Raw genomic sequence first — 24052 nt, 5'->3', positions numbered from 1 at the left:
TACTATTAAATGCTGATTTCATTCTTCTTTGAATATAACAAAAAACAAAGTTACTGCAGCCACATGAAGTCATTCTAAAATTCTAAACATTATCTCTTAAATACTCACTGTATGCATGACTGCATTGTTTCGTTCATAAACAATTTACTTGTAATTGTAGAAAGCCTGCTAGTATTTTTTAAAATATGTTGACAAGGCTGTTATGGTTAGTTAACCAGGGATAAAAGAATTGCCTTAGTTCAACTCATGAGGTGTTTTCATGTGGTGTATTTCTTATTCTTAACTCATATACAAAGGCCCAGTTACAAAAAAATACCGAATGAGAGGAAAAAATCTTCGGCATCTGAGACCTAAAGAAAAGTTTTAAAATCGAGAAAAAACCAATCAAAAACCAAAATACACACACACACACACACACCCTCACACACACACACACACCCTCACACACACATACAAACACACGAAAAAAAAAATCATTTTAGTAAAGTATATTCTCCAAGCAGTTTACTCCTTGATACCAAATTAAAAAAAAAATGAAAAAAAAAAATAAATAAATAATATATATATATATATACCCGCTATGTATCATTGTTTGTATATATATATATATATATATATATATATATATATATATATATATATATATATATATATATATATATATATATACAAACAATGATACATAGCGGGTTCCAGTAAATGTTCAACCAAGCCTCTTTCTTTACTCCTCACTAAGATATTAACAGCGGTGAAGGAGAAACTTCAAGAGTAATGTGCAACAATATATTCGAGAAGTGGTGTAAATCAGATGTGGATACTTAAAAATTCCAAGGAACTTTGGAAATTTTGAAATAAAAAGATTTTACCAAAATCAACAGCTTTAAAAACTTACGACTTTTCAACTTTATACACAACCATTCCCCACGATAAATTAAAGTCCAGGCTTTTTGATATCATTGACAGCTGCTTTTTCAATAAAAATGGAACTCGTAAATATACTTACCTTATCATTGGTCATTTGCAAAATTATTTTGTTAAAAAACATTCTGATTGTACACGCAAGTACTCTGAAGTTGATATTAAAAAGATGCTTGAATTTCTGATTGACAATATCTATGTGGTTTTTGGAGACCAGGTCTTCCAACAATCTATTGGAATTCCCATGGGTACCAATTGCGCCCCGTTATTAGCAGACCTTTTTTGTATTCATATGAAGCAGAATTTGTCCAAAATCTTGTACGTGAAAAGAAGAAAACACTTGCTGTGGCCTTCAACTCGACATTTAGATATATCGACGACGTATTGTCAATTAACAATGGCTGTTTCCATTCTTATGTCGATACGATATATCCTGGTGAGCTTGAAATAAAAGATACCACAGAGTCTGACACATCTGTTTTATATTTGGATATTTCACTTGAAAAAGACGTTACTGGTAATCTAACAACCAAGCTTTATGATAAACGTGATGACTTTAACTTTTCAATCGTCAACTTCCCTTACTTATACAGCAATATACCTTCATCACCTGTATATAACTCTCAGTTGATTCGATACGCAAGTGCATGCTCTACGTATGTGCAATTTCTAAAACGAGGTAAATTTTTTACAAATTAGTTGATGAAACAAGAATATCAACTGTCTCATTTAAAGTCATCATTTCGTAAGTTCTATGGTTGATACAACGACCTTGCACTACTGGACGAAAAATGTGCTGAGAATCCCAAATTTTACTGATAATGTTTGATAATTACTGATACGGTGCTGTTCTTGCTGATAAATACTGATATTTACTGTTATTATTACTGTCGTTGCTGATAATTTTAGTTGTTTCTGATAAATACTGATAATTACTGTCGTCTTTACTGTGGAGTCTGATAAATACTGATAAATACTGTTGATGTGCTGTCGATGCTGAGATTTACTGATAATTACTGTGGTCTTTGTTCTTAAGCTGGGAAGGGCAAAAGAAGAATTGAGGGCTGTAAAAACCTTCAATTATTTCTTTCTTTTTATTATAAATTATCATTACGACATTTTCATATTTCTTTAAATGTTCTGCTAGTGACAAAAATTACGCTGATCTCATTTACTACAATACGGTTGTGAAAATGTTGACAATAAATAAATGAAACCTTCCGCGTATATTAAGCAAATGTTTTCTACCAATCTATGAAAATAGTACATTCAATTTATCTGTAAGCAAGATAAATGGAATTTTATTAATGTACTGTAAATAAAAAGAAAATAAGGCTATCTTTTAAAAAGATTCGTCGCCGCCCTCTCCCGACTCCAAGACATTTGGGAAGGGAGGTTGGTGATGTTTTTTTTTTCAATAATAAGAAATAGTTCTTAATGGGTGGAAAAAAATTCAGGATAAAAATATTTCCTGCAGGTTAGAAAAGTTTGATTCGCACGGTTTCACTCCGTCAGCTGGTCAAGAGAGGAGGACATTTTCTTTTTAAAGATGACCTTTCATATAGCTATTTTTGTTTTTTCGTTCTCAAAGACATTTATTTATTTATTTTTTTTTTTCATTTTTAAATGTTGAGTTTTCTGGTCTCTCAAGATATTTGAAAACTTGCTCGAAAATTAGAAATTTTATGCATTTTTAAATTTAATAAAGAGATGAAAACAGAGATGAATATGTTCAATCTGGAGGCACAAATTATTTATTTATTTATTTATTCATTCATTCATTTATTTGAACGTAATATAGGCATTTTAGATTCTTCAAGAATATCTCTTCTACATCTACATGTACACGATACATACATGTGCAACCGGCAGATTGGGGGCTGATTAAAAATTAGTGCATGGTCAGAATCCCCACTGTCAGAGCGAAGGTACACATGTGTTTATGTTATTTTGATGTTGGTCTCTTAAAATTTCATGACACGAAACATTTTTATTCAATAAGTTTTAAAATCTCATTAATTTAATTTTATGGAATGTGAAATAAGAAATGAGACGTAATATAAAATGTTTACTTAGTAAAGTACATGTATATGATCAAATTGATAGATTTTAATCTTGTGTGGTCAAAAATTGCATGGAATAAATTGATCTTCATTGATCAAAAATCGAAGATCAGTCTCTGATTTGGCTGTATTGTGTACAAGTCTTCCACCCCGGGGTAGAACGGGGTACAACATGTATATTCCATGTAAATTGTAGTGGTCAGCGTAACAATGGGCACTAATTACCTATTGTTCCTCGTCTGCGGCCACCGGTGTACATAATAAACAAACTACCTACACTGTACATGTACTTTCTTCTTTGAGCAGGAAAATCTTTACGGTCGCACGGAAAAAAAAAATATCCTGTAATATTCAATTTGTTGACGAATAAAATTGAAAAAAAAAAAAAACTATTTAGCAAAATAGGTCATTGCAGTACTAAGATAAAAAAAAAAGAAAAGAAATGAAGTTATATACATATACATTGTACAGACTTAATATTCAATAATTATTTTAATTCACATAAATCTATCTTTGCTCAGTATTTAATTTCATTTGTTAGTTTTATGCACATTTCTTGACATGCTTGAGATAAATTTAAAAGAAAATCCCGGGGAGGGGGCTACATGTATTTTCAATTCTGAATCTCGGTTAACGATGGTTTGGGGCCCGTGAAACGGAGACGAGAAATTGATACGGAACATTTGACTTCATCTTATAATTAAAACATTATGCAAAATGTACATATAAATTTAAAAAAAAAAAAGATCGTTTAGTGAAAGCAATTATTGATATTATATTAGCATTAACTGTTCACAATTCAGAAACAGGGAATTAAACTCCACATCGCTCAGAATCCGTGAAAAAAATCTGTTATGAATTTTGAATGACAGTAACATGACGTTGTTGATCGCACTCATGAATAAATCTTATAGTTCTGAATTTGGTATCGTTCATTGATTCTCTAAAATAATTTTATTCATGTATATAAAAAAATATGTAATAAGTAATTATAACATGTATATGACTTATTATAAATAAAACTAAAGAATCAACCTTGCGCGTATCAGTTTTAAGTTAACAGTATTTCACTCCCCGCCACCCCCCCCCCCCCCCCTTTTGTGCTACAATAAAGCATAATCAAGTCGGTAAGCGCCCAGCCTGTACTGTTCGTTTATACAAAGGTCTCCGACAAGGAGAAAATGGAATAGAAAACATTATAATCTCAGTACAAAACTATTTCTAATTTTACAAAATTCATGTCGCACGATACACAGAATGTACTAATAATTGACCCGTTTCTCAAAACGAAAGTAGAACTTTTACACGTGGTTGACATGTGTGTTCCAGAACAGTAATTTAGCTAGACGGCATTAATGGACGAAAGTAACTTCAAGTTTTGTTTTGTTTTATTTTATTTTGTTTTGTTTTGTTTTGTTTTTATTAACTGACTGACCGCGTATAACATGTATAAGAAGTTATTTATTGATCTCCCGGATACCGGCGTATGTACATAGACCTAACGCAGATTTGTGTACTACAAAGAATTAAAGAAAGACGTGTATTTCATTGATTGAAAATCACACTGCATAAGATTTATAGTGTACCCTATTGGCTTAACAATTAAAATAAAAAAAAAACCCCGAAAGATAGAAAGCGTCGATACCACACAATGATATCAATTTCGCATCGAGGACATAATCAGAGAACTAGAGCGCACTGGCTATATGTATATAAAAGAGATTATTCTACAAATTAAAGATGTTTTATTTTTATTATTTAAACCTGTCACATTCTTCAATAAAAGGACATAGTGTACACAACATAAAATAATATATATCTTTTTTGCGAGATATATTTAATACTGGCTAAAGTGTCTTCTTAAAATGATAGATGTATGTAAATAGAGGGGGTGGGGGGTGGGGGTCTCAACTTACAGAGCTCATACATGTTCAGTTCTCCACACGAAAAAATAAATTGACAATAACAACCATTGACTATATTAAAGATGCCCTCTAAAAGCTTTTGATGACAATACAAATACACGTGGAAAAAATATGAGATGGAATTTTTTAAACCTTTAAAAATAAAAACTTGTTTTAAAAAGTACTTGTGGAGAAAAACCACTGCGATAACAACACAATTATTATTTTCGGCAGATGTTGAAAACTTTGTGAAAGGAGAAATATAAAGGTAAAGAAAAACACAAACATTTATGATCTAATTTTAACATTATGATGTAAAAATGATTATAAAAAAATAATACATGAAATATGAAAACAACAAATAAAATGTGACTTTTTTTTTCTAGAATAATTTTTTTTTGTTAGAATACTGTAATGAATTTGTTGATAAAATACTTTCTTTAAAACAAATAATTATTTCTTAGGCTATTTTAGTCCCTTCCCAGATTAAAAACAATGACCACAGTAATTATCAGTAAATCTCAGCATCGACAGCACATCAACAGTATTTATCAGTATTTATCAGACTCCACAGTAAAGACGACAGTAATTATCAGTAATTATCAGAAACAACTAAAATTATCAGCAACGACAGTAATAATAACAGTAAATATCAGTATTTATCAGCAAGAACAGCACCGTATCAGTAATTATCAAACATTATCAGTAAAATTTGGGATTCTCAGCACTTTTTTCGTCCGGTAGTGTTGTCAGCAAATACAATTTATCATTGAGTCAAATGCTGACTGACGTTTTTCATACTAATTGTTAGGCCATTATTTACACACTGAATTGTCGACGGATTTTTCCGTTATTTCCCGATCATGACAAGGAGCACACGGCGGGTGTGACCGGTCGACAGGGGATGCTCACTCCTCCATGACACCTGATCCCACCTCTGATGTTTGGAGGTCCGTGTTTGCTCTGCTCCTATTTTGTATTGTTTAATGGACTTTTGAGCTTGAATACCGTTCGTTATCTCCATATATTTCATAACTGTTTATATTAAAAAAAAAAATAGATGCTGTCATAAGACAGTATTACCCGCACTAAGGTGTTTGCCTCTAAATGCACACCCCTTCATATTGGGATAACCAAGAAAAAAGCCAGAATAATTCTATAATTTACACAGAACATGTATTTGTCAAATCGAGTATAAAATGCTTAGGTGATTTGACCCATGAGCCTCTTATACGCATTTAAAATACTTAATTCAATAATAGTCTGAAATTACAGAATTTAATTAATTATGTAAATCATATAATTAGGTTTTGATAAAGGGGGGAATATAAATTTTTGGCCCATAATTGGAACTTTTTACATTCATTTTCTCAACAACAAATAATATTATTTTAGTGCAAAGCGTTTTTGATGAACTTAGATGCAAACTTTCAGAATTGAACAAATCGTGCAAACTTTTTTTCAGTATTTGGGTAGGCAAAGACGTGCTCAAAAAGCCACACCAAATCAATATTGTCACCCCCCCCCCCCCACACACACACACACACACACACACCACACACACAATTTGCCTGTTTTTGGAAATAGGCACAGATAGCAATTTAAGTTATGTTAAAACATCGTTTTTAATGATAATTTAAAATTTGTCCTTGTACTATACATGTGTACACCTTTTTGAAAATTTCTACATCACATTGGACTTGCGTCACCCTACTAGTACTAGTTTTACCATTATCATATGGATTGCACATGGTGTACAAATCATTACATAGGCTTATATCAGTAGGATTTAATTCATTGTGTGTTTTAATTGGATTATATTTCATGAAGTTGACAGTACCTATGGCAGTCGGTAAGCACATGTTTAGGTCTGAAATGCAAATGGTTAGGTTAAAGTTTAAAAAGGATCAAAGATCATCGGATGCCATAACAAACGAATTTCATATTCTGAAGAGTTATCTCCCGTTGTCGACAATACATACATTTCTTAGTCCTTTGTAAGGTACAGGCACAGATCAAGGATTTTTTCAGGGGGGTAGGCCCACCCCAGTCAAAAAAATTCCAACCCAGGATTTCCGGAGAAGCCCCCCCCCCCCCAAAAAAAAAAACCAGCTACCAACAGGTAGCCTATAAAAAATCCCATTTCGTGGTGGTGATGGTGAAGTCCATGTTTTCGGGGTGGGGGGTGGGGGGTGGGGTGGGGGGTTGTTCCAAAGTCATTTTTTATTTGCTTCAGCATATACTTTAAATAACTCTGCAAATTCCGGGGGGGGGGGGGATGGTCCGATCTCCCTAGTCCACGAAATGACAAATGATCATGTGACTCAAAAGTGGTTGAAAACTTTTCCACTTGACTACTAGTATACATAATTATGTTTCTTGTGTTATTAAATAATGCACATCTAATGTTTTAAATGTTATGAACCTCTGGAGGCAATCCCCACTCTCTTGAACTGGGAATGTTCACAATATTACCTGCATTAAATTTATAAGTGCATCAATGATAATTTAGATTGCTTGACATTCCATTCATGACTTTGGGTCAGCCCACCCTCCTAGAATTAGGAATGAAAATCGTTCAGAGAGATTCACCATAAAACTATTTGTATATAGAGTCAAACCTCGTTATCTCGAACTCAAAGGGTCCGAAAAAAATATTCGAGATTCGAGATATCCAGGGTAAAATACTTAAGGAATAAGCAGTTGGGACTTCAAAATCACTTCGACATATCCATGGTATTCGAGATATCCATGTTTGAGATACCGAAGTTCAACTGTATTCACATATTTTTTTATGTCAAAACAAAGTATTAGTTTGCATGCATGAACAAATGGGGGTCTGTGAAGGGGGAGGGGCAAGGGGAAGGAGTCTGCATGTCTTAATTGTTGAAAACTCCTTAAATGAATGTTAACCTCACTTCTGACTTGTCATCATTATTTTCAAATGGTGGTGTCTCCATATGAGTGAAAAATTAATTCTCAAGAGGGACGTTTAACAGGAAACAAACACAATATACTTGTACATGTTTATTAGTCAGACATACATATATTTCTGGTCATATATTAGTTCTCCCTTGAATCAGAAATGATGATATAAATATTTTAAGAATGATTAAGAGTTGAAAAGGTTGTGCATCTTAAAATAGATTAAGCTCTGTGGTTGAATTAGCTATACAAGTTTAGCTTTATTTTGCTATTCAAAACACCTTGATTAACTATTTATTATCAAACTGTTTTCTGAAATGTACAGTTTTTTTCAACATGGATACAATTAAGTCATACTATGGTGACATGGAATACATTTTCAGCTTCTGAAAACAATACATGAAAAAAAAAAACTGCTTTTTAAATACTGTAACTCTTTCCAAGTACTTGTGATTATAAGTTTTTAGCTCAATTGAGCTTTTCTGGTTTTCTGTTCACATTTTGTCTGTCTTCCATCCGTCTGTCTGTAAATTTTTCACATTTTTGACTTCTTTTCTAGAACCAATTGGCCAATTTCAACCAACCTTGCCGTAAAACATCCTCGGGTAAAGGGGATTCAAGTTTGTTCAAATGAGGGGCCACACCCTCTTTCAAGGGGAAATAATCAAGAATTAGTGAAAATTTGATGGTATCATTTAAAAACTTCTTATCAAGAACCACTGGGCCCAAAAAGTTGAAACTTATATGAAACTTTCTTTGCATAGACTTAGTGTAGATTCAAATTTGTTCAAATTATGACCCCCTGGTGTAGAGTGGGCCACATTTGGGGATCCAAAGATTTACATAGAAATATGCAGGTGATTTTTTATATCATAAATCTTCTTCTCAAGAACAGCAAGGGCGTTATTGTCCTCAGCTTTCGCGAAAGGGAAGGGACATTAAATCTCATTAGTCTGTCAATCTGTCCGTCTGTCATAAAAACATTAACATTGGTCATTACTTTTGAATGTTAAGAGATAAGGCTTTCATATTTCACATGTACATTACCTATGACAAGACCTTTCCAAATATACTATGAGTTTTGACCCCATAACCTTGACCTTGAAGTTTGACATACTTTTCAACATTTTAACATTATTTTAAATTGATCATTTTGAAAGAGGAAAGATAGGGCTTTCATATTATACATGTATATTACCTGTGACAAAATTCTTCTTATCACGAACAAGACCATGATTAGACATATTAATATAGAAACATTCTCAAGTAGTGCAGATTCAAGTTTGTACAAATCATGACCCCATGGGTTAGGGAGGGGCCATTTTTTCCTGCCCCTAATTTGCCATACACATGAAAATGCAAATGTTGAAACCATTTTGCACATCCACAGGACAAAACCAATCATTTTCTAAATGATTAGACTAATGCATAGAATATAAGGGAAGTTCTGGGGTTTTTTTTAAATATTAAAAACCCACAATTTTTTACCCCCATTTGACCCCCAGGGTGGAAAATTCCGAAACCTATTGCATACCAACAACCATCTCCCAAAAGATGATTAGGCTACTGTGTAAAATTTAAGAAGAGTTCAGGGAACCAGGGGCTTTTTGCATAAAAAATGTCATTTTTGACCCCCATTTGCCCCCCCCCCCCCATGGTGAATATGAAAATTCCAAAACCTTACTGCACCTTACTGCACATGTACAGGACACCACCAACCATCTCCCAAAAGATGATTAGGCTACTGTGTAAAATTTAAGAGGAGTTCAGGGAACCAGGGGCTTTTTGCATTAAAGACGTCATTTTTCGACCCCATTTGCCCCCAGGGTGAAAATGAAAATTCTGAAACCTTACTTCACATCTACAGGACACCACCAAACATCTCCCAAAAGATGATTAGGTTACTGTGTAAAATGTAAGAGGAGTTCGGGGAACCAGGGACTTTTTGCATTAAAAACGTCATTTTTCGACCTCCATTTGACCCCCAGGGTGAAAATGAAAATTTCAAAACCTTACTGCACATCTACATGACACCACCAACCATCTCCCAAAAGATGATTAGGCTACTGTGTAAAATGTAAGAGAAGTTTGAGGAAGAAGAAAGTGTGACAGACGGACGGACGGACGGGCTTACAGACGGACAGACGGACATGATTAACAACAAAATACCCAGACTTTCTTTAGAAAGTTCGGCTATAAAAAAAACCCTCTTCTTGTTGCATGTATATGATAGGAGCCTCTGAAAGGATTTGTCCCGTCAATCATCATGCTGCAATTTTTTTTCACTCTCTGAATAAAATACTGCTGAGATCATTTATAAAGAATATTCCTAAAGTAATTTTAACTGGATTATTTTGATATCTCAAATCAGAAAAATTTATAAAATTTGCCAACGGTTACTTGAACTGGACATAAAAATATATTCATTGGTGAATAAAGTCTCAAATAGGGACAAATGTGTAAACGTCGAGAAATTATTAAATTTTCAAAAGAAACGCACCCATTGGTTAAGAACAATAAACACTTTGACTTTGTTTCTTGATATATGATCCATGTGCAAAAAAATCTATCATACCAAAACTATTTACTTTGGTTTTAAAGGGTTTAAAGAGGCACCTTTTCAAATAACAGTATGATAGGACCAAAATAGGATCTGTGGCGAGGTTAAAGCTTTATAAAACAAATATGTTTCTTCAACTTATATGGTTTTCAGTTTACATTTAGACCAGTGATGGACACTATACAAAACTGAATTTAATATAGATGTATATGTATTCGATTTTCTTTTTCTTTTTCGATTCCCTGATTTGTAACACTTGACCCTGTTAAAAATTTATAGCTATAATGCATCCGATATATATCAGAAATGAGTGTATTTCATGTTAAGCCTATGGCTGCTTGTGGTATGTAGATACCTTGTAAATACGATAGGTCAAGAGGTAATATGTTGTCTAGATAACATGGACATTAACATACGTCAGAGGAGGATACAAGAGGAAAACAAGAACTGAATAGATAACACGATCAATATGTATTGGTCCCAACTGACAAAGCAGAGAACAACATTGTCTTTCTTTTTAAGGCTCAATATTTTAAGGATCCTCTACATACACCCAGCTTATGTTGTAATCTGTTGTCATAACCAGGTTTCAGATTCTCTTTTAATCAATGTCCTTTTACAAACAGTTAGTTACATCTTTATTTGTGATTTGGTTAACATTGTTAATTGAACTTGAGGTATGCAACAAAATAAAATATATGTATAAAATGAAAATGTTTTTGAAAAGATGAAGAATTTTATGGTCAACTCTACTCTAAATAATTTATCATAATATTTATTCATCCTGTACGAAAGCCGGATAGGCTCATTTTTGACAAGACAAAAAAAATATTTAACTCGTTATAACGAGATAATTATCTCGTAATAACGAGTTAGTATCTCGTTATAACGAGTTAGTATCTCGTTATAACAAGTTAATATCTCGTTATAACGAGTTAGTTATCTCGTTATAACGAGATAATTATCTCGTTATAACGAGTTAGTTATCTCGTTATAACGAGTTAGTTATCTCGTTATAACGAGTTAGTTATCTCGTTATAACGAGTTAGTATCTCGTTATAACGAGTTAGTATCTCGTTATAACGAGATAATTATCTCGTTATAACGATTTAGTTATCTCGTTATAACGAGATAATTATCTCGTTATAGCGAGTTAGTTATCTCGTTATAACGAGTTAGTTATCTCGTTATAACGAGTTAGTTATCTCGTTATAACGAGTTAGTTATCTCGTTATAACGAGATAGTTATCTCGTTATAACGAGTTAGTTATCTCGTTATAACGAGATAATTATCTCATTATAACGAGATAATTATCTCGTTATAACGAGATAAAAATTGATCTAGAATTGATATATCTAAGTAAAGAATAGACCACTATTTATAGGAAATATACAGAAGCAAGTCGATCAAATTTGTTTGAAGTGTGCGTGATAAAGATTTTATGGAACAGCATACTAGTTTTTTTGTGTTATGCCTTTGATTAGTATTGTTTATTGGAAAAACCGAAGACAAATATATGGAAACTTGTGACCGCCTCATGTTGTTGTGTTATACCTTAAAATTGCAAAATAGAATTAGTGTCATCTTCAAATGGAATGTATATAACATCAAAATTTTGTCAACTTGTACAAGGAGATCAGAAAAAAATGATATACTCTGGCTGATTTAACTGCCCTGTTCAGGCTTTCTTGAATTTGTTAAAATTATTTTAATGTTTGCGTAATATTTGTCGCAATAAAAAATGCATAGAAATAATCCCATTATTTTGAATATTCCGAATAAATCATGTGGATATGAAACCATTTGTTAGGCTTTAACGATCATATTTTGATAATTCCTCGCCTGTTAACAAGGAATACCAGTTCAATTTTATCGTCTTAAAGGGGCAAGATCAAAATTCAATGTCTGACAAAAAACTAAATTCACCAATTCATCAATCCCTCCTTCCCCTCAATAATAAATATGATGAATATCAAGAACTAATACTGTACTTATCACTTAATAATTTATATATTTCTTCTGTTTATTAAAAGAAAGAAACATTTTAATTTACCAATTTGGCATGGAATCTTAAATTACAATATGTAATTTTTGGGTTATTATCAATGTGGTAGAATTAAAAAAACTTTTGGAGCTCTTTATTCTACGGAAGCCACAATAAAAGGTGAAGGTCAGCATTAGTAAAAACAGTTGACATGTGATCCTTTTTTTGTATAGAATGAAAGTTTAATATCTAAAGTTTACAATATGATAAGCATTACTTAAGGTGTATTTCAAGCATAAATTTTGCCAAGAAATGTGTATTGTATGTTGAGACAGGATTTTTGATATTTTCACTCGTGCTTCGCACTCATGAAAATATAAAAAAAAATTCCTGTCCCACTCGTGAAATAAATTCCATATCAACTACAAAACATTGAATATCCTCTATTTATTACCCCCCCCCCCCAAAAAAAAAAAAATCATCAATCTCTTTTTGAAATAAAAATTATATGCTTGTAAAGTATACATTATAAATATTGTGATGAGGAAAATAATTAACGACATTGCTTCAATGTTGTATTAATAATATAAACATACATATGTAGTATTAGGCCTATTCGTTGATCAATCCTAAGTAAAAAGATTATAAAAGTGAACTGGCTTTGTAAACTCTGTAAACTTTTTTTTGTTTTGTAAACTCTGGTTTAACGTTCTGACACTATGTGGTAAACATATACATGTAGGATCCGCCAAATAGACGTGAATCTCAAATAGGTCTCCTTGAATCTCCACAACTTGGACCCCCCCCCCCCCCGCAAAAAATATAAACTGAATCATGACAGAATATTAGATAAAATGTCAATATCAGCAGATCAGATTTAACGTCTTATTACTTAAAAGGATGTAATATCATTTTTGCTTCACCATTCCTCATTATCGTGGACAATATGTAAAGTCACGAAGTTCAAAGGGGGGGGGGGTAAACCAAGTAAAATATTTAACAAGTAAAAAGAAAAAAAAAATAGATTTGATATTCCAACTACGAGTATTCGCCATTATTTTCGGGAGATATTTACTCAGGTAAACAAAATATGGAGGAAGGGGCACAAAGATACTCTTGACCGCCCCCTTTTCAAAAGTGGTGGTGTGGACATTAGCCCCTCTATTACTACGCCTATGATCTAACTGCTGATGTCTGACCATCCCCCGTCTTCAAAACATTTCTGAATCTCAGAAGTAACATATGTATAACACCGTAATCTATATATTATATGTTGCATAAACGATATGTTGCACTTATATTGTCTCTGATATTTAATTTTAGCGGTATAGAAATTGATATATGAAAGTGTATACCGGTAAGTCGTCCAAAACATATCGAAACAGTGTCATTCATCAGAAATAGTTGTCATAAATAAATTGCCAAAGTTTGAAGCAAGTATGTTTGGCAATATTATTTTAAGAAAAATATCGCGTCCTAATGCAACAATTTGAGGAGGAGTTCACGAAAATGTGTAAATGTGTTCGCCTTAGAGTTGCTATGATTATTGACAGCGAGATAGTTCAAGATTTAATCATAAGTAAACCCCAGAGCAAATTAAATTTTCAACCATTTATCAATTGTTCAAGTTAAATTTGACTGATAATTACTTGCTAAAAATTCAACGGCATTTAAAACTGCAGCCATTTTTATTCCTATATTGCTATTAATTCTCAAAATAACAAGAAAAGTGTCTCGTTATAACGACATAATTATCTCGTTATAACGAGATAATTATCTCGTTATAACGAGATAATTATCTCGTTATAACAAGATAACTAACTCGTTATAACGAGATAACTAACTCGTTATAACGAGTTAGTTATCTCGTTATAACGAGATAATTATCTCGTTATAACGAGATACTAACTCGTTATAACGAGATAACTAACTCGTTATAACGAGATACTAACTCGTTATAACGAGATAACTAACTCGTTATAACGAGATAACTAACTCGTTATAACGAGATAACTATCTCGTTATAACGAGTTAATTATTTTTTTATCTTGTCAAAAATGAGCCTATCCGGCTTTCGTAATCCTGCCTTCATTTTGCTACCATGCATGATTTTTAATTTGATAGATTTTCAATATTGATCTTTTATTAACAGAGCCCATTATGGAGAACTAAAGGATGTCGGCGGCCTGCAAGAAAGCAGTTATAATGCTATTCAATCGGAAGAAAGTAAAAAAAAAAAAAAAGAATAATTGTTTCATCAAAGTGAATATTGATATCAACTTTAGAAAAATGTGTGTGTATTTTTAAGAGGGAAATATGTGTTTGATTCTGGAAACAGTAATGAAAATCCAATGTATATATTCTTTAGAATAAATTTATGAATGTTATCACAAAACTATATAAAAAACAAAATCTGTACAACTGTACTGCTTTGATTTGGACAAACATATTTTTAACAAATCAAGTGAAACTTATAAACGTTTACATCCTTATAAAGAAGAAAACATATATGAAAAATTTACAGATCATAGTATGTTTTCATCAGTCGTACTGTATAATGATTCTAGTATTAAACTTGACGGCATTTATTTTCACAAATACTATGGGAAAAAACATATCTTTAAAAGTTAATTTAAAAGTGTATCTTGATATTTTTCTTTCTTCTCAAAATGCAATGAGCAAGTTGAAAATTAATTTACTCCGAATTTGCTCTGCATTAACATAGATCTCCCTTTATTCTAAAATCGTAAAAAAATTAATTTGATGTTGATAGTAATTTATAACATGGTCATTTTGTCCATTTAAAAAGATTTTTTTTATTAAGATACTTTATAACAATCTGTGCCTGTCGACTAAACCCTAAGTAAACATCATCCTGTAGAAAAAAAAATTAAACAAGCATTCTGAGAGTATTGCATTAGCAATACTAGTCCCCTACCGGCAAGTGTAATCTGGTTCCCCTTTAAGAATTGAAAATGCCATAATTCCGTCAAAAATCAATGAAGCTAGACGAAATGCAAACTTGATCTATAACTAATCAAGGTAAATTTATATACCAAGAATCAGCTCAATATATGAAAGCGTTTAGAAGAAAATTGCGGAAGACCCGTAAAAAATGAAAAGGCCGTAATTCCGTAAAAAATCAATGAATCGGAACGAAATGCAACCTTGGTCTGTAACTTATCAAGATACACTCACATACCAAAAATCAGCTCAATATCTGCAAGCGTGTAGGAAAAAAGTGCGGAAAACCAAGTGGGACAGACTGACAGAGGGACAGACGGACAGACAGACAGACAGACAGACGGACGGACAGACTCAGAGGAAACCTATAGTCCCCTCCAGTTTCACCGGTAGGGGACTAATAACTAATTTAGTCAATCACCTCATGAATCACAACTGATACAACGCTCACTAATGATGCAAACTATATACTTAAAGAATAATGAAAGTCATTTTCTAAATTAGGTATACATTTTACCCATTAATTATGAAATTTTAAAATATACATTGTATCATTATGAATCCATTGATTATTCCCACATTGATAAAGTGGGAATTAACGGTTGCAACCATTGCAGAAAAAAAAACATAACCCGCGTAAGCCGCATTGAAAAACAAAGAAAGACATTTTATAGTTTTATTTATATCTATACAGATAATCGTGTAAAGTAGGTTTAAACACAAGTACGTTCGTTTGTTGTTTAACGTCCATCTCGAGTATTTTTCACTCATATGGAAAACACTAGTACGTAATTAAAATACTACATGATTGATTTGTACATCATGGTTTGTTTCATTGATAGAAGAGTCCATTGTACATCATGGTTTGTTTCATTGATGGAAGAGAAGAGTCCATTGTACATCATCGTTTGTTTCATTGATGGAAGAGTCCTTTGTACATCATGGTTTGTTTCATTGATGGAAGAGTCCATTGTTTAAGAAATCTTTCGTACAGGTGACTTTCAAAAAACTGATTCTAACTAGTTTAGAGAAATTGTTTTGATTAAGGAAAGTAGTTTTCATAACAAATAAAACAGAAAATATTCAATGGAACACAATTTATTTAATCAATTTTCTATAAAATGGTGATGATATGCATTTAATTTGTATCATTGTTTCAAGAAGTTACATACATTCTGGAGATGTATTTTTTATGTATCTAGATTAATAAGATTTTTGTGTTGATGTGCGATGTTAATTTTTGTTTTGCTTTGTTGGTTTTTAGCGTTTTTCTAATCCACCCGAGTCACTAATGTACAGTTTTAATATATTGCTATATCTGTCTATCCTTGTTATGCATATATATATATATATATATATATATATATATATATATATATATATATATATATATATATATATATATATATATATATATATATATATATATATAACAGTTAAAGTTTAATTTATTAAAGTAAATACTTCAGTTTTCATTAAGTACAAAAAGAGTCTCATTCTGTAGACTATCAGTAATGCACGAACTGAATGAAATTAAATCAGATATAAGTTTAAGATATCATAAAGTGGTTTTTTAAATTGTTGACAGTGGTACAGAGATACATCTAAACCTAACCATGTAATAGTTCCATTTGGTCGGCTAATTATGCAGTTTGGTTTGTCGCCCTAAACTTTAAAGATGTTCAGGGTTCTCCATGAGCTGTTTTACTGTGTCGGTCTCGACACAGTTAAATTTCCCCGACACAGTAACGATTTAAATTTTATGCGTGCGACACAGTAAAAATTTTGCGACACAATAAGATCTGTGATAATAAGAAAATCAGAACATAAATTCTCTCCAACTGAAACTTTTTTCAAACAAATCTACCGTCTTTCAATTTTAAGACAGAGCACTGAATTATCTCTTAATTAGGCACTTTGTCTTACTTCACCTTGCATGATCAATTATCTCCTAGACCCTCGCTGGAGTTTACGCATGAAGGAACAAAGACAAATAATGTTTTCACACGTTTTGTAACTATCATGTATAGTGGTTCAGTTGCGAATTGGGTCGCAAAAATACCGCGAATATTTGTGGTTCGCGTAAAGTCTGCAACACAGTAAAATTTCAAATGATGGAGAACCCTGATGTTCTTAGTTGATAAATGAATAAATATTTCTTTTGTTAGATAAAGTTATTCTGTCTTAAGTGTTTTTATGAACTTAGCTCATCATCTTGTATCCGAAACATAGTACACAGTTCAATTATGAAAAGTAATCATTTAATAGAACACGACCTGTACGCAGACGCCATACTCTCTAGAGAATCCATTATGTTCTTGGCAATGTTTGACCGCATACAGAAAGCATAGTCGCTCTATTTAACAGGATGAAGTAGGTCAAAATATTGCTCCCTGGTATGAGGTTCCCGCCAAAGTTTGCATATCTACTAGTATTCTTGTCCTCCACCCAAACAGCAAAAATATTACAGAATTTTTTAAACAGGAAACTGTCTAAAACAAGGTACCGGTAAGTTATTGACAAACAAGTTTATAAAACGAGAATCAGCAGTCTCGTTTAAAGTCATCATTTCGTAAGTTCTATGGTCGATACAATGACCTTGTCAGCAAATACAATTTATCATTGAGTCAAATGCTGACTGACGTTTTTTCATACTAATTGTTTGGCCATTATTTACACACTGAATTGTCGACGGATTTTTCTGTTATTTCCCGATAATGACAAGGAGCACACGGCGGGTGTGACCAGTCGGCAGGGGATGCTCACTCCTCCATTGCACCTGATCCCGCCTCTGATGTTTTAGAGGTCCGTATTTGCTCTGCTCCAAAATTTGTATTGTTTAACGGACTTTTGAGCTAGAATACTGTTTGTTATCTCCATAGATTTCATTTCAGAAAAAAATCTGAAGAAAAACATATTTTACTTTCAGACAGTTTGTTAAATGAAATCACATTGATACAATTTCATAAAATATACTGCTTTACATCTATTGGTCATTAAATTATTATAAAATAAAAATAATACTCAATTATATTTCTATTTAGATTTAAATAAAAAATGAAAAATAACTTTGAACTTATCTGCTGTTATTATCTAAACAACAATTCCTAGATCAAGCTACTTCTAATCTTAATATACTGAAACGCAAAAGAAACGCAACATCCCATTTTAGGGGGAAAGAATGTATATAGGATATAATTTTGTGTCTAAAAAGTAAGGACATCTTCAATTTTATAGATATCGGTAATTTAACGGTTGAATGATTTTTATGCCTTTACCGGAAGTTAAGTTGGAGTCCGCTTAACAGAAATCAAAAATTGCATGTTTAACAATACATTTGACAATAATATGGGATTTTAAGGATTTGTATCTGTTCATCATAAGTAATGCAGCAATAATCCGATAAATAAATTCTCTTTTCTTTTCCGAAAGCGATACCAAGGCTTCCTAAAAATGACTTAAGTACGCATTTCCATTACTCTCTCTGGAAAATCTCAAAATAAAGGTGATGGAGAGTTGTAGATGCAAATATGCACCACATCACGCATCAACAGGCTCTTACATATCATTAGCATGAATGGCAGTCCTTGTACCGGAAGTCCAAGGGTTGCTACACTGAGCTTGGCTAGAGAAAATTCGACCCTATCATCTGAAAAACAGGCATTTAAAAATGGCAAAGAATTTTTTTCGCTTAGATCTCGAGATTGATGAACCTATTGCATCGTAGAAATCAAGCTGCAACAGTTGCAGGTTTGGTCTATTATAATTTCTGCATTTATCTTCTGTTTAAATTTGCTTTCCCTTCCAATAAGCACACGTATATATGTATTTTGCACTAAGGATTGGGTTACCCTAAATCAGAATAGCAGATACACCTTATGTTTCACCTATCTTTCTCAAATCATGCCAAAGTTGTCTGTTATATGACAGAGTTTCATTTATTGTTTTAGAATGATATTAATTTCAACATAAATATAACAAAGATCATAAATATTTTTGATTAAAGAGATATCATACTCGCATAATTGTTAACGGCTCTTCCTAAGAATAGATTTGGGAATTAGATAGCTTACATGATCAAAATCTACAGGTCCCAACCGACAAAGCAGGTAACAACATAGTCTTCGTTTATAAGGCTCATTATTTCAAATGCCTTTTAGAGGAACTTGGATTTAATTCCACTTGGGATAATCCAACTTATACTTCCCTTGCTAAGGTTTAAATTCTTCAAAACCCTTTGTCAGTTTTAATATTTACAACAACCAACTTGAATTCGAATTACCATACTTTACTGGCTTCAAAAGATTTATAAAATCCTTACAAACAAATATAGCGGGTCCTATTAAATATTCTACCATGTTCTGTCTTTACTCCACACAAAAATATTAACAGCTGGGAAAGAGAATCCCCAGGAATACTGTACAACAACATACTCCAGAAGAGGTAGTAATCAGATGCAGATATCTAAAAACTCTGGAACTTTTTAAAAATTTAAGATAATAAAGTTGTACCAAAATCAATAGCATTAAAACGTACACCTTTGTAACACATTATACAACCATTCCTCGCGATAAATTTAAGACTGGGCCTTTTGACATCAAAGACAGATGTTTCTCCGATAAAAATGGAACAAGTAAATTTTCCTACCTTTTTATTGGTCATCAGTTGTTTATCTTGTTAAAATACATTCCGATTCTACACACAAGTACCCCGAAATTGATATTAAAAAGATGCTTGAGTTTCTAATTGATAATCTTTGTAATCTTTATATTCACAAACTTTACATAAGATGTGATTTTTCTTGATTAATATTCCTTTGAATGAAATTCTAAGTATACATGTGATGAGAATTAATACTGCAGTCATACTGCACTTCTTCAAGCTAAAATGAGGAAGGAAACCCTACACAGTGTGTCAATTTAAATATTTATGTGTTTGAAACATAGATTGACTTTATTTTTCTAATGTTTTTTCGTCCATCCAGATCGAAAGGGCACGGAAGCCTGGTGGTAGGGCGCTCGCTTCGTGATCAGGAGGTCGGCGTTCGTTTCTCGTTCGCCGCGCCGCGCCAAACCTAAGATGTAAACATAGTTAGTGACTGTTCCTTTGCCAAGCACCCGGCACTAGAAATGAAAGTCGCTGGTCTTCTGGATGAGACTTTAAAACCGAGATCCCGTGTCACGGTAGCCTTGGCACGATAAAGATAAAGAACCCTCGCTGCTTAATGGACTTGAGGGCGAATATAGGTCAAAATTTGAAGCCCTTCGCCGGTATATGAGTGAAAAATTCTCGTTCGACGTTTACCAACATACAATCAATCAATTTATCCACATCGAAAACTTGATGCCTTGCTATGGATTTTTTGTCACGGTTCCCATGGTTAGCATGACATTGATCCTTTTGATATAACATATAGTAATTCATAATACAAGAAAAATCAGCGAATTCTGAAAAGCTTCATGAATGACCTTGTGTATGACAAAGCATATAAAAAAAGAATCTACATGTTTGTTGAAATATCAAATTCTACAAATGATAAAAGCTTACCTGCAAATGAGCAGATTCAGCTCCTCTATGAATTTAAATATATTTTTCAGAAGAAAAAAAATAGTCCTACATTTATCATAATAATAAAAAAACTATTTAACATCACGTCGGTCCTATTAATAATAATTATAATAAGTGAGTGAATAACAAGTATTTACAATAACTGAGAAGTTACTTTGCCTACTTGAGGAAACCGAAGTCAGTTCATATTTTCCTGCATACTAAGTGGTTTATATAGCCATATAGGGTATTATATATACATATACAGCTAAGCAGACAGCTATAAATATAATCTTGGAATGTGTAAATATTCATTCCTGAGAGGTTTTAAACATAAAATCAATATTAGGGTATTTTAGTCATAAAGTTAAATCTCAGCTCAATCTCATTAAAAGACATATTAATACCTACGTGAAAAAAATTTATAGGCCTACAATGGAATGGAAATCAGTGAATACGATATTGCAGCAATAACAGATATAATATAAATTGATCCGAAATGCTTGATAGAACATCGAATCCTGGATTTGTCCTTAGTATTTCACATATGTTATTTTTATTCCATTGGAATCCACCCAGGACAAATGAAGTCATCAATAGAATTATTTCGGAACTCTTTAGCAAAAGCTGATCCGGGTCTGAATATGTTCTTATAAAAAAAATAGTGGTTTCTCGCGCCATCCATCCAATCCACCAGCCAAAAGTTCCCACAGACATGATGGTATGATTAGCGATAGAAAGCAGGGCCATGTCTTCTGCTGCTGAATTCCCTGTTGAGTAGTAAACATTCTTTTCGGTTGATAAGGTTTTTTAGACCACTCTATGCCATTAGAACCTACAATAAACAAATACGATTTGATGTCTCTTTTTAAAATAATTCATGGTATTCTTGAAATAAGTTTCAGTTGGTATGAGTGTGCCGAACTTATAATTTCCTTCTGTTGCATAATCTCCTATTCGTATATGTACGTCGACTACAACGCTTTCCTTATTTGCAATAAATTTCATCAGATTAAGGATATCCCTCATCTGTGTATATGCTTTTTTCCTTATCGATTCTCTGAAAGTTAAGATGTCCCGAATTTCCTCTTCATATTTAGTCCAGTATTTCCATGATTGAAAGTAGCCATCAAATCTCACTCCTTTGAAAGGGTTGTACACTGAACAAATTCTCATCATATGAAAGTCCCCATTTTTCCTTGTGTAGAGGTAATTTTGAACATGCAGATTGGTTCTTTTTAATTGCCATAAGAGTAGTATGTTGAATATTAAACACTTCAACCAATTTCGAGTCTTCTGGAAGAATAGGGTATAGGTTTTTAATCTTTGCTATTATGTAAAGGAATGCGTATTCAAACATGAGATTTCCGAGGCGTCCTTTGAATTGAACACTTACCATTTCTTTAGAGTCCTTGTAACTAAACATTTTTTTCTTCTCAATTCGGATTGCTCGAGAAATATTTTGAAATATCATACGTGGTCGTTATTGTGGTTCATATACGTGGATAATTAAAATAAATAACACAACACCGAATGATAAAGTAGGAAGACATTCTGAAAATGAAAGATTATATTCTCATCAAGTGTCCAATATCATAAAAATTGGTTACCGATTAAATACATAAAAATATAAATGTACTTTTAAAAAAAAAGTCATGTTTATTCATTGTAATTCAGACTAAAGAAATATGGATAATAATGGATATAATACTACCAGTCATGAATTCTTACTTGTCTTTCGAAATAGCCATATAATGAAGTCAGCTTCAGATCTCTGTCTACAAAATGAACATCATAACCTTACTTATTAAAGACAGGAATATTTATCAGAGAATAATATAGACCTTAAAAATATGTGTAAATAAAATTATATAAAGTCCTCAAATTTGTGATCATAAATTACTAGTAACTATGCATTAGATGAAATTGCTAACGCACCACTTGTTATTCTTATTTGAACATTTGCCTGATCGGTACTAGTATACATAATATGCCATCTTCTCCAGAACAGTGGGATTGGCAAATATGTTGGTATCATGACAAGACCCTTAAATGACCTTCTTGGCCGAAAACTAATTTCCCGAAGTGCACTGCGGACCGTTTTTGCCCAGATATGAAGTTGGTGATCACCAAAGGTGGTCCGTGAGGTTGCCAGAGAAGCAGTCTCTCAGTTAAAAATCAAATAACATACAGCTGTTGACTATCATGTCGCCTAATAGTCATCCAGTTCCTTGGTGTCCATACCAAATCAACCCAACAACCTGTTACCCCAATTCTGTGGAACAATTTTGAAATTATCATGTGTTGCTTACTTAACGCCGTGGCTATCTATAGTAAATATTTTTATGTTTGTTAATTTTGGCAACAATTTTTTCAGTACAGGAATCAGTAATTTTTTTTTAATTGTTTTCATTTTTCATAAATTTCTCCGAAGAAACCCCCTGCAGACACCAAACTATCTGCTTTGAACGCTCTTCTATGGTCAAACGCCCCTTACGGTGTAACTTTTTTCTCAGTTTTTAAATAGTACAAACATTAAGAACACAAACACAAAGAAATAAATATATGATATACACATGCTGAGACGGAAAGCAATGTTTGAATTACTTCATGTGTTGTGTTGTAAATTTTTTCAGTAACATTTGAAACACTGATCTTTGAAATTAGAAATTCAAAAAAAGAGAATTGTGTATATATAAGTAATTTTCATTTATTGTTTATTGTTTCATTCATCATTCATGCATTTAGGGATAATTTTATAAATACACATAGGCCTAGAGGATATTCAATATTTTGTAGCAGGATATGGAATTTATTTCAGTTGTCGGACACTTGATTTTTAAAAAATAAATTTTACACAAGTGCATAGAAAAATCCTGTCCCACGACATGGATGACCTACTTTTTCTTCTTTTGACCCTAGGCCCATTGGCTAAGTTAGACACAGTATAAAATATTTTTTTGTTAATTTCCTAGTGCAAAATTTAGAGGTGTTTGTGAAACATCAAATTTAATCAATGAATAAATAACAATATATCACCCTTGTAGCGAATGTTGTCTACTTGTATACCAGGTTTTAGAGAAATCAAACTGTTTGCTCAATTTAAGCGATAGTTCCATTTTAGTACACTTATATAATTAGAAACACTATATGGCAAAATCAAATTCAATAAAAAGAGTTATATAT

The 24052-nt window shown here is 32.4% G+C and overlaps 1 protein-coding gene and 1 pseudogene across 1 annotated transcript in view; one reads left to right on the top strand and one right to left on the bottom strand.

Annotated features, from left to right (window-relative positions):
* LOC133190369 (RNA binding protein fox-1 homolog 2-like) overlaps window positions 1-24052 on the top strand; it is a 443535-nt gene that overhangs the window by 15516 nt on the left and 403967 nt on the right. The gene's annotated exons all lie outside the window — the stretch shown is intronic.
* Window positions 21418-22265, bottom strand: LOC133190592 (galactoside alpha-(1,2)-fucosyltransferase 2-like; annotated as a pseudogene).

Source organism: Saccostrea echinata, unplaced genomic scaffold (genome assembly GCF_033153115.1).
Source record: "Saccostrea echinata isolate AGI-Se365-2 ecotype Australia unplaced genomic scaffold, CSIRO_AGI_Sech_v1 ptg000022l, whole genome shotgun sequence".
NCBI classification, from domain to species: Eukaryota; Metazoa; Mollusca; class Bivalvia; order Ostreida; family Ostreidae; genus Saccostrea; species Saccostrea echinata.
Note: the sequence above shows the minus strand (reverse complement) of the source record. Positions and strands in the feature narration are given on the sequence as shown.